The following is a 12,631-nucleotide window of genomic DNA, read 5'->3' on the forward strand; positions in this document are numbered from 1 at the left end:
TTCTGGTACACAAAATTCTTATATTTAGAGTCAGATTTTTGATCTAACATCCTATAATTAAAGATGCAGATTTTTTATTTTATGTTTTTAAATTTTATTACTAGAGTATAACTGCTTTACAATACTGTGTTAGTTTCTCTGGTACAGCAAAGTGAATCAGCTATATGTATAGATTTTATTCATTCACTCAGTGATTATGTAATTGAGCCGAGACTATATACTACAGTTCTTCTAGTTCCTGAAAGTCTTTCTGAGAACAGCATGGAAATACTTTCATGAATCTTAATTTAAAAATGGGAAAGGAGACCAAAATATTTTTTAAATAAAATGAAAATAACTCTTAGTCATTTTAGTCACTGAAATGAAGAAATAAAAGCTGAATTTTTTTAAAATGGAACTCTTATGGTTAAAGGAGTATTCTCTAGCTGAAAGTATCAGTTGAACCTTCTCTTCAGCTGAGAAATAGAAGGCAAGAGGAAGCCAAACTCCTTAAAACTCCAACTCTACTATTTTAATATCTCTCTGTGGGACTTGATATATCATTTTCTGTCTATGACTTGATTTTCTCATCTCTAAAATAGAGGTGATTTCTGCTTTACAGGGTGGCTAAAATACTTAGTACACTGTATGTACAAAAACAGCTTTCACTCACTCTTTTACACAATAGGTACTACATAATTGTTTAAGGATGAAGAAATGTTTCTATTAATGGAGGTCAACTTCCCAACTTCTCTGCAATATTTATAACTTATGATTTAAACTTAAAAATAATCTAAATCCAAAACTGTACAATAAAATTCCACTTTTTTTACTTTGGCAAAGATCACTGGACTTTCTGGGGAAGATGATAGTTTAACCATGTGCTGGAAACTGACTTTTGCCATCTTTGTTTTGATACCAGAGATAGCTCCAGGTGTAACTGTAGATGATTAAAAAAAAAAAACTGGAGTAAAACAACATTCTGCAAAACAATGGTGTCTGAAAGTTCCCATTTATTTCATGTTCATTACATTTTGTGGGCCTAGTGACTTTACAAAGTTTGAAATAATTATTGGATGGAACCAAGCTAATCTGTTTATATAATTTTTTTGCCAAGGCAGATGGCTTATCTGGAATCATTAATAGATTTTTTTTCAGATCTCTTCATAAAGACTGGAGGTAGTATGGCTTCTTTAGCTTATTTTTTGCCTCTTGAAGAATATTAAGAGAAGGGATAGACTACCCACTCCAGTATTCTTGGGCTTCCTTTGTGGCTCAGCTGGTAAAGAATCCACCTGCAATGCGGGAGACCTGGGTTCGATTCCTGGGTTAGGAAGATCCCCTCAAGAAGGGAAAGGCTACCCACTCAAGTATTCTGGCCTGGAGAATTCCATGGACTGTGTAGTCCATGGGGTCACAAGGAGTCAGACATGACTGAACGACTTTCAAGTGAGTCTTCCCTGTAACTCAGTCTGTAAAGAGTCTGCCTGCATTGCAGCAGAACCACCTTCAATCCCTGGATCAGGAAGATCCCCTGGAGATGGAAATGGCGACCTACTCCAGTATTCTTGCCTGGAGAATTCCATGGACAGAGAAGCCTGATGGGCTATAATCCATGGGGTCACAAAAGGTCGGACATAACTGACTGACTAACACACACACAAAGAATGTTAATACCAAACATTTGTTTCAAAACTCTCTTTGCAAATAAATCTTAGAGGAAGCATGATGTCATAAGTGCATGTGTAAAATTCTGATTCATCTTCTTACTTGCTCTGTGCTACACATCATCTTTTCCTCACTCACCTGTGAAGTATAGTCATGCATATCTTGTTCTATAGTTAACATTGCCATGTAGCAAATCACCTCAAAATTGAAAGAGCATATGAAAATAGCAGTCATTTTTGTCATTATCTCTCATTCTTCTGGGGGTTAACTGAATTTGGGAATTCTCAATCACTGTGGATGGTGACTGCAGCCATGAAATTAAAAGATGCTTACTCCTTGGAAGGAAAGTTATGACCAACCTAGACAGCATGTTAAAAAGCAGAGACATTACTTTGTCAACAAAGGTTCATCTAGTCAAGGCTATGGTTTTTCCAGTGGTCATGTATGGATGTGAGAGTTGGACTATAAAGAAAGCTGAGTGCCGAAGAATTTATGCTTTTGAACTGTGGTGTTGGAGAAGACTCTTGAGAGTCCCTTGAACTGCAAGGAGATCCAACCAGTCCGTCCTAAAGGCGATCAGCCCTGGCTGTTCATTGGAAGGACTGATGCTAAAGCTGAAACGCCAATACTTTGGCCACCTGATGCGAAGAGCTGATTCATTGGAAATGACCCTGATGCTGGGAAAGATTGAGGGCAGGAGAAGAAGGGGACGACAGAGGATGAGATGGTTGGATGGCATCACCGACTCAGTGGACATGGGTTTGGGTGGACTCCAGGAGTTGGTGATGGACAGGGAGGCCTGGCACGCTGCAGTTCATGGGGTTGCAAAGAGTTGGATATTACTGAGTGACGGAACGAACTAAACTGAACTTATGGAGTTGCAACAAGACAGTAACAGAGGCTGGAGTCATCTCAAAGGCTCCTTCATTCACATGTCTGGTGGCTCTGTTGAAACTCTAGCCAGGGCAGTTGGTTGGGACATACCTATGGGCCTTCTTCCCATGTAATTTGTGTTCTCTCAAAAACTGCTGGCTAGGTACCAAGAGCAAGTGATCCAAAGAGTACCAGGCAGAAGTTGTATTGCCTTTTGTAGCTTATTCTTGGAAGTCACATACTGTAATTTGTTCCGTGGTCACAGATCTACCCATGTTCAAGGGGAGGGAATGCAGACCCAACTCTTGATGGGGATGTTTGATTGTTACATTGTAAGAGGAGTTTGGTCCAATGAGAGATCTTGTACTCATGTTGAAAAATGCACTTCTTGTACTCGTGTTGAAAAATGCAGTCTGCCACAATTTACAAGATCCTTATGAGAGATGGTGCTCAACTGAGAAAAATAGCTGCCTAACAGGTGTTCAGCAATGAGTATTTTACTTATTGGTGACTGTACTCAGTTTAAGTAAGCTTGTACAGATCTTCCAATTATATTTGAAGTTATTCAGATTCCTGATTAACTAGGAAGTTTGAGAGTGTTTTTGTCTATGGTTATCACAGAGTTTAAGTTCTGCAGTGGAGATCAATCAGTTGCTTTCCATCCTAAATGAATGAAATTTCAAAATCGCCTGGGAAGAATTTATGTTATGTAATTTGTAAGGTGCTATAGGTGAAAAAACTGAAGTCCAGAGATGTTAACTCGTTCAGACTAGCACATGGTATCTTAAAATATGCTGAATGTGATTTCTGTTCTAGAGTTTTAAATACTTTAAGCAAGTTCATCTCACTTTACCATTTTCTCTAGAATGGTCTCTAGTTTCTACATTTATTAAACAATATGATTTCCTGTTTTTCATTGCTTATATATAACAGTCTGTTTTTCACATAGTATTTTAAGAAATATTCCTTAAACATTTTAACCCTATCTTTTAATGAAACCACACTCAAAATGTAATGTCAAAATTAAAATAGATAATAACGTTGGTTGTCAGCTTGTTTTATATGGATATATTTCTTAAAATAGATACCCATGTGTAATTATGATTTCTACTATAAAATCCACCAGAACATGTCATTACATATTAATTTGTGGTCTTTACCTATAAATAATATCAGCACCAAAATTAAATGATGCTCTCAATCAACATAAATGAACTGAACTTGCAAGGCAACGTAAGTAAATGTGTGGTAAACAGTGATACATTCAGTGTCATGGGGTCCACACCTACTGGAAAATGTTTTATTTTTAACTGGAACTCACTTAATCTTGCATATGTAAAGTAAAAGATAAATTCTTTTGAAGGAATATCTTATTTGATAGTAATTAATGTAGAATAACTGTGAAGTAGCATGCAGTTAGTACTTACATAAAGTATTTTGAGTCATGGAAAACTTGAGATAAGAATGCAGACATTTTCTTAAAATTATGGAAATATTATAAATTAAACTCTTGGAGAAAGAAATCATCTTTGAAAGGATTGATAATGAATTGACAGTATTGTCATGTGATTTTATTTCCAGATCATCCACCTACTGTTGAGTTACAGAAAGTCATGTGCCTCTTTTATATATATCAAATCCAGATTTGAAAGATTAGCATTTTAACTATTTCTGTTAGTTCAGTTATTCATGGTATAATGATGCCTATGATGGTACATTTAAGAATAGGAACACTTCACAATAAAATTTACTTACAGTGAACATTTATGAATGTGTTTATTAGGTTTCTCTGGGATCTCTGGTTCATTTAAAATCTTAGTACATTTTATCTTCATTATAACATGTCCCAAGGAAACTTTTCGCTGAAAGATTAGCATTATAAAAAGAGGGCTTTAATTAGAAAATTCTATACTGTGGGTCAGATTGCTAAATCCAGTGGCAATTATCTGCTTCCTGAGATATGTAGTTCCCTTTCTGAAACATTAAAATTTACTTTATAATACCTCAAAAAGTCATTTCAAGAGGAATTTTGGATCATTAATGGAATTAGAAATAAGATGTGCCCATGGATTTCTCTACTTCTATTTCATCATTTAATTTTCATGTGAACCAGGCAATGAAAGGCTTTTTAACTACTTGGTCCTCAAATAGTTTAGTAACAAGTACGCTAGAAGCACTGTAGTATTACCATGAATTTACTAATTGCTTATTGCCCAGTTGATCCTAGAAGCCAGAATGGATGTGAAAGAAAATATTTATTAAGCTTTTTAAATTTTTACTATTTCTGTTTCTTCACATTCTGTGATTATAGTAGTTATTTATTGAGTGAAGGTATTTAGTAAGGCAGTTCTTGTTGTATCACATATTGGTTAGAATTTATACATGAAAAATCATAGAGAATATAGAAAGTCAATGAGTTAGGAAGTTATTTATAACACTTATACATAATTTTAATAGCTTTCACATATAGGTAAAAGTAGTAAATCAATAAGAAAAAGTAAAACATATCAGTAGGAAAATTCATAAAGATCATGATCCAAGAAATGACAAAAGAAAAAAAAAATCAACACATCAGTATACGAAAAGACACTCTACCTAACTACCAATGAAAGACATGATTTTAAAAAATGAGGACATTTTTACCTATCAGATAGGTGGGTGAGAAAGGTGATAATGTCCATAATTTTCCAGAGTGTAAGGGAACAGGAAATCTCATGAGTTATGAAGGGTTTATAATAATAAACTGATATTGTCTTTCTGGAGTATAACTTTTTAATAAATCACGCTTTAAATATGTAAAATCTGAGTCCTGTTTACCTCTAGAAATTTATCTAAGGGCAATAATCTGATGAATGCAGTGATGCATGTAAGAGATACAGATGACTTAAACAATGAAGGGTTTAGGAGCACAGCCCTTCCCATGTTCAAAAAATAAATGTATAATATATAGTTGGCCCTTTGTATCCATAGTTCTTACATATCTGCCTTTTCACATCCGTGGATTCAACCAACCATGGATCATGTAGCAGTGTAGTATTTAAAATTGGAAAAAATTAAAATGTGCATATAATTGACCTGTGCAGTTAAAACTTGTGTTGTTTGAGTGTCAACTGTAGTTAAATTACTTTTTGAAAAATGAAAGTTTATGAATCTATACAAATTTTAGGATTGCTTGTTCTATCTCTGTGAAAATTGCCATTGGAGTTTTTAATAGGGATTGCTTTGAATCTGTTGATGACTTTGGGTAGCTTGGGCATTTTAACAGTATTAATTCTTCCAGTTCACAAAAATGGATTATCTTTCCAGTTTTTTTATGTTTTCTTAAATTTCTTTCATTAATGTCTTACAGTTTTTAGTGTGCAGGTCTTTTACCTCCTTAGATAAATTTATTCCTCAGTACTTTATTGTTTTTGATGCAATTTTAAGTGGAATTGTTTGCTTGACTTTTCTTTCTGCTAGTTCATTATTAGTGTATAGAAGGAACAGATTTTGTATATTGATTTAATATCCTGCAACTTTACAGAACGTATGAGTTCTAACAATATTTCTGGTGGTGTCTTTAGAGTTTTCTATGTATAATATCATGTAATGTACAGATAGTGACAGTATTACTACTTCTTTTCAATTTGAATGCCTTCTATTTCTTCTTCTAGCCTAGTTGTTCTGGCTAGGACTTTCAGTACTTGTTGAATAACAGTGGGTATAGTAGACATCCTTATCTTCTTCCTGATCTTAGAACTGAGGATGATTTTAGCTGTGGGCTTGTCATATATGGCGTTTATTATAGTGAAGACCTGAATATCCATCAGTATGGGATTGGTAAAGTTTATGGTAAATATATTTAATGCAGTATTAGGAAACTTTTAAAATCCATGCTATAGCAGTATATTTATTGTCATGTTGTAAAGATAGCCCTGGTATATGATTAGGTAAAAGAGAAAGTTGCAAATAGTCAATGAAATATATTTACACGTTGTATATTCTATACATTATATATATGTATATATATGTACTTGCTTATACATATACAACTATACATTTGTTGTTTAGTCGCCAAGTCACATCCGACTCTTTTTAAGGCCATGGACTGTAGCTCAGCAGGCTCCTCTCTCCATGGAATTCCCCAGAAAGAATACTGGAGTGGATTGCCACTTCCTTTTCCAGGGCATCTTCCTGACCCAGGGATTTGCCTGGTGTGCTGTAGTCCATGGGGTCACAAAGAGTCTGACGTGACTGAGCAACTGAACTGAACTTGTTTCGAGGTACTGTGATTTGGTAACCTGATCTAAAATAACTAATAGAGATTACATTTAAAAAATATCAAGTAGCTGCTAAGACATTTCAACAGCAGTCCTTGGCCAACATATCATGATAGATTAATCCATCTCCAAACTAGAATCAGGTTATCCTAGTAAGTAGCTTTAGTGGTTCCTAGTACATAGCAATTACCCAGTAACTGTTCACTGAATGAATGGATGAATGTAACTATTCATCTAACTATTCCCTGGTAGCTCAGCTAGTAAAGAATTCCCCTGCAATACAGGAGAGCATTCTTTGGCATTGCATTTCTTTGGGATTGGAATGAAAACTGACCTTTTCCAGTCCTGTGGCCACTGCTGAGTCTTCCAAGTTTACTGGCATATTGAGTGCAGCACTTTCACGGCATCATCTTTTAGGATTTGAGATAGCTCAGCTGGAATTCCATCACCTCCATGAGCTTTGTTCGTAGTGTTGCTTCCTAAAGTCCACTTGACTTTGCATTCCAGGATGTCTGGCTCTAGGTGAGTGATCACACCATCATGATTATCTGGATCATGAAGATCTTTTTTTGTACAGTTCTTCTGTGTATTCTTGCCACCTCTTCTTAATATCTTCTGTTTCTGTTAGGTCCATACCATTTCTGTCCTTTATTGTGCCCATCTTTGCCTGAAATGTTCCCTTGGTATCCCTAATTTTCTTGAAGAGATCTCTAGTCTTTCCCATTCTATTGTTTTCCTCTATTTCTTTGCATTGATCACTGAGGAGGGCTTTCTTATCTCTCCTTGCTATTCTTTAGAACTTTTCTCAAACAATATGTACACTGTGGGTCAACAAGAGGACTGTATTCATTATGGTCACTCAGTGACCCAGCTGATGAAACAGCCACCATCACAAATATTTCCCATTACTGTGCAAAGGGAAAGAGTGTTCTGAAATTTCTTTGGCTAGCAATTAAGTATTTGGACACGAAGTGACATGTGTTACCTCAGCTCACAACTCTTGGGCTAAAATCAGTTACATGGCATTACCCACTTAGAGAACACTTGGAAGTATATTCATATTACATGTCTCAAATATAGAAAGCTGGAAACTAGCATGAACAGCATTTATGACTGCTACAAGATCTATGCAATGATTTTCACAAACATCAAAAGACACAATTAAATAGGTAATAAAAGCATAGCCATACTTTCAAGAAATTGGTTTAGTGATGTTAATTCTTCAAGTATAAAACATTAATTTATGAAACTAAAAATATAGTCATTTAATGGCTAAAATTCATCAGAGCACATTCATGATTTTTAACTAGTACTTAACTTTCTAATAGAAATACCCAAACTCTTAATAGAATGTTTTGGAGGATGATGAGCTCTCTGTGTGATGAAGTGTTTAAGCACAGACCAGATTATGAGACTGGCTTAAAAGCAAATCAGTCATTGGACACATGGTTCATTAACCTCTTCATGTGCAGGAACTGTATAGCTGTTCAAGATGGTTTTTGGCTTTGTGGTAAGCCTGAAATCCATGATCCTAATTTATGATTCTTATTCAACAGTGGTTACTATTCAGAAATGAGTGACAATGAACCAAGCATGGGGTGTATTACATTGTTGCCCTTAAGGAGTTTATAAATTGAGTAAGTAGAGAAGATGTTTGGAGTAGCTGTCATCCTGGAATAACTTTGCTTTACATGCAGAAGAAAATACAAAATCCCCACATGATCTGTTCCCTATATAGCCTACCTTTTTTCCTACCTCTCTCCTTGTAACTCAACTCCAGATGCAGTGACCTTCTAGCTTTGCTGCTGCTTCTTTTTTAATTTGAGTTTAGTTGTTTGATACTGTTGTGTTCGTTTCTGTTGAACAGCAAAGTTAATCAGCCACATATATGCATATATACATACATCCCCTCTTTGTCACCACAGAGCATTGAGGAGAGTTCCCTGTGCTATACAGTAGGTTCTCATTAGTTATCTATTTTATATACAGTGGTCTATATATGTCAATTTCAATCTTCATCTCACAGTTCATCCCAAGCCCTTCTCCCCACTTGGCATCCATGTTTGTTTGCTGTGTCTGGGTCTCTATTCCTGCCCTGCAGATAGGTTTATCAGTATCATTTTTCTAGACTGCATATATATGTGTTAATATATGATTGTTTTTCTCTTTCTGACTTACTTCACTCTGAATGACAGTTTGTAGACCCATCCACATCTCTACAAATGACACAATTTCTTTCCTTTTTTATAGCTGAGTAATATTCCATTGTATATATCTGCCACATCTTCTTTATCCATTCCTCTGTTGCTTCCATGCTCTGCTTATTATAAATAGTCCTGCAATGAATATGGTGTGCATGTATCTTTTGTAATTATGGTTTTCTCTGGGTGTATGCCCAGAAGTGGGATTGCTGGCTCATATGGGAGTTCTACTTTTAGTTTTTTAAGGAGCCTCCATATTGATATCTTTAGTGGTTTTATCAATTTACATTCCTACCAACAGTGTAGATGGGTTCCGTTCACATTCTCTGCAGCATTTATTGTTTGCAGATTTTTTGATGTTGACCATTCTGACCAGTGTGAGGTAATACCTCATTGTAGTTTTGATCTGCATTTCTTTAATGATTAGTGTCATTGAACATCTGTTCATGTGCCTCTAGCTTTGCTTCTAATGTACAGACCATGCTTTCAACTCAGCAATTTTACAGACATGTTTCCTTCTTCCTGGAAGGCTCTTTGCCAATTACTTACATGGCTTGCTTCCTACCCTTATTCAGGCGTCAGTGAGGACTTTTCTGACTACCCTGTTTAACAGACCACCAAAATTACTCCTTTCCTCTTTCAATACTTTTATTTTTTTCCTGGTAGCATGTATTACTATCAAAAAAATGCTATATATTCATTTATAGGTAATTTCCCCCTCATGAGTGGAAACTCCAAGATAGAAGAGACACAATGTCTAGGACACCAAGTAGGTCCTCAAAACATATTGATGCAATAAATGAATGATTGAGAGGATAGTATATTATTTTTATGTGAACAATCATTCTATTATATTCCATTTCCTAGGACAGAATTGAGGGAATGGCATTACTGTAGAGGGGCAGCTCTCCAGGTGTAATGTGTTAGTACCACTCTCATGACCCTAATGTCACTAAATTATTCCTGCTCTTAGACCTACATCCTATAGTCTGAACCCTGCAGTGACAGAGGTTTGCATCTTCTTCCTTTTTTACTGTGAATTATGAATTCCATCCACCATACTTGAACAGAATATCTACATATAAAAGAAAAAGGGCATAGCAGATTAGATGACATTTCCAACATGTCATTGGTTTTCTAAAGTAACCTCAAGGATTGGGGAGGGGGTGAAACTACTGGTTCGTGAGGTACGTCACAAGCTTGTTGGATGGGGTGCAAGAATCTGTAATTTATCCAGCCACCCTGCAGAGGTCCCTGGAAAGGTGCTTGGGCCTGTTTTGATAGAGTAAATTCATCTTAAAAAGGACTTCTTAGGGTTAGATAAGTGATGGGAAGAAAGAAACTATTTTAAGTGGAGCATGACTTTAATAAACAACATTACTACAGCCAAGGGGGTAAACCTGTATTCAATAGATGAAAGAAATGGATAGCTCTGGGATCTTTGCTGCCCTAAGAAGCTTTATTACTTCAATAGTAATAAGAACAAGTAGAGAGAAAAATTACCATTTATTGACTGAGGGTGGAAAAGATGTAGAGAAGGAATTGGTGAAAAGTGATGTAGAATGTAACTAAGAACTAAGTAAGCCCAGAGGAGAAACTGCAACTAGATAAGTAGATAATGAACTTACAAATGACTCCCCTCAGTTATGAGAGTTTTGAATAGCCTGTTGTCTACATCTACAGCTATATGTGTGTGTGTGTGTGTGTGTGTGTGATGGCAGGGACTGGGTTGTGACCATAATGTTTAGGTTCAAAATGAAATTTCTAATGTATTTTGAAAATGTCACATCATTGGCTTGTGTGAAGTTTTAACAAAATTTTTAATAGCAAATATATGATCACTTGGGCTTCCCAGATGGCACTAGTGGTAAAGAACTCACCTGCCATTGCAGGAGACATAAGAGACACCAGTTTGATCCCTGGGTCCGAAAGATCCCCTGGAGGAGGAAATGACAACTCACTCCAGTATTCTTTTTTTTTTTTTAACTTTATTTATTTATTTTAATTGGAGGATAATTATTTTACACTATTATCATGGTTTTTGCCATACATCACTATGAATCAGCCATAGATATGCATGTGTCCCCTCCATCCTGAAACCTTTCCACCTCCCTCCCCACCCCATACCTCCAGATTCACAGAGCACTGGCTTTGGGTGCCCTGCATCATACATCAAACTTGCACTGGTTATCTATTTTACATATGGTAATGTATATATTTCAATGCTGTGCTCTCAAAGCAAAGGAGACATAGACATAAAGAACAGACTTTTGCACTCAGTGGGAGAAGGAAAGGGTGGAATGATTTGAGAGAATAACACTTCAGCATTCTTTTTTGGAGAATCCTATGGACAGAGGAGCCTGGTGGGCTATAGTCCCTAGGGTTGCAAAGAGTCAGATATGACTGAAGTGACTTAGCACACCTGCATATGATCCTGTTAATATATTTTACTTTAACAATTTGAGATGTAATACCTAAGTTTAAGTGAAAGGAGTCCCGTTCTCAGTTAAAGTCTAGGAAGTATATGGTGCTTTCTCGCCTTTTCATAAAAGGACTTTTTAATAGCGCCCCAAAGTAGATTAAGTCATTTATAGACAAAAAGCCTTTGCTTTGGTGAAATTTACTCAACTCACTGACTGAAGGACTATTTGCAAGAGCAGTTTTTTTTTTTTTCAGTTAGAGAAAAAGTTCAGACCTTTAACAAAACTAACATTTGAAATATCAATTTCAGTTCTATTATAATTTCTTAGTGATATTTTTAAATGTTAAAGTATCCCTAAAATAATAGGGAAAATAAACTCCATAAGAATTGAAGAAATGAGCTCCTTTTAATATTGTGGATAGAAAAGTTCAGTTCAGTCCAGTCGCTCAGTCCTGTCCAACTCTTTGCGACCCCATGAATCGCAGCACACCAAGCCTCCCTGTCCATCACCAACTCCTGGAGTTTACTCAAACTCATGTCCATTGAGTCAGTGATGCCATCCAGCCATCTCATCCTCTGTCGTCCCCTTCTCCTCCTGCCCCCAGTCCCTCCCAGCATCAGGGTCTTTTCCAATGAGTCAACTCTTCTCATGAGGTGGCCAAAGTATTGTTAGGTGTATATATATAATTCCTGGAATTTCCAAAGTACAGCATTTTCTTCTGGAGAAGAGTCATTTTGATTTTCTTATACAAATTAAAATCCATTCAAAAATCAAAAAGGTATTTTCCTGTGTCAGAGGAGAAATCTATTTAGTGTGTTAGCATGGCAGAAATATTTTTCTGATAAAAAAAAATGATAGATAAGGTTGCAGCTAAATGTATTGTTTTTTCCCAAATGGTTAATTAGTTTGTGATCTATCATAGCAATTATTCAAATGAAACAGGCATATTTAATTAACATTAGATTATACCTTAATTTTCCCAAAGTACAGGATAAAATAGAAAAACAAAACTTATGTGAAAGTACACAAAAGTCCTGGCCACTGGGATTCATTATGACTAGGAAATGTTTTAAAAAGTTTTCCCCAATTCAGATATTTGAAAAAAAAACTCACCAGACTCTATAGAGTATGCTCAGATAAGACTTTTATTCAAAGGCAAGTGATGTGATGAGGGCAAGGGAGAAAGAGTACAGCAAACATCCAAAATTGACGAGCCATGGAAGTCCAA

At 35.9% G+C, this 12,631-nt stretch overlaps 1 protein-coding gene across 1 annotated transcript in view; it reads left to right on the top strand.

Annotated features, from left to right (window-relative positions):
- The window catches only part of DMD (dystrophin), a 2,165,569-nt gene that overhangs the window by 552,604 nt on the left and 1,600,334 nt on the right, over positions 1–12,631 (top strand). The gene's annotated exons all lie outside the window — the stretch shown is intronic.

Source organism: Dama dama, chromosome X, assembly GCF_033118175.1.
Source record: "Dama dama isolate Ldn47 chromosome X, ASM3311817v1, whole genome shotgun sequence".
NCBI classification, from domain to species: Eukaryota; Metazoa; Chordata; class Mammalia; order Artiodactyla; family Cervidae; genus Dama; species Dama dama.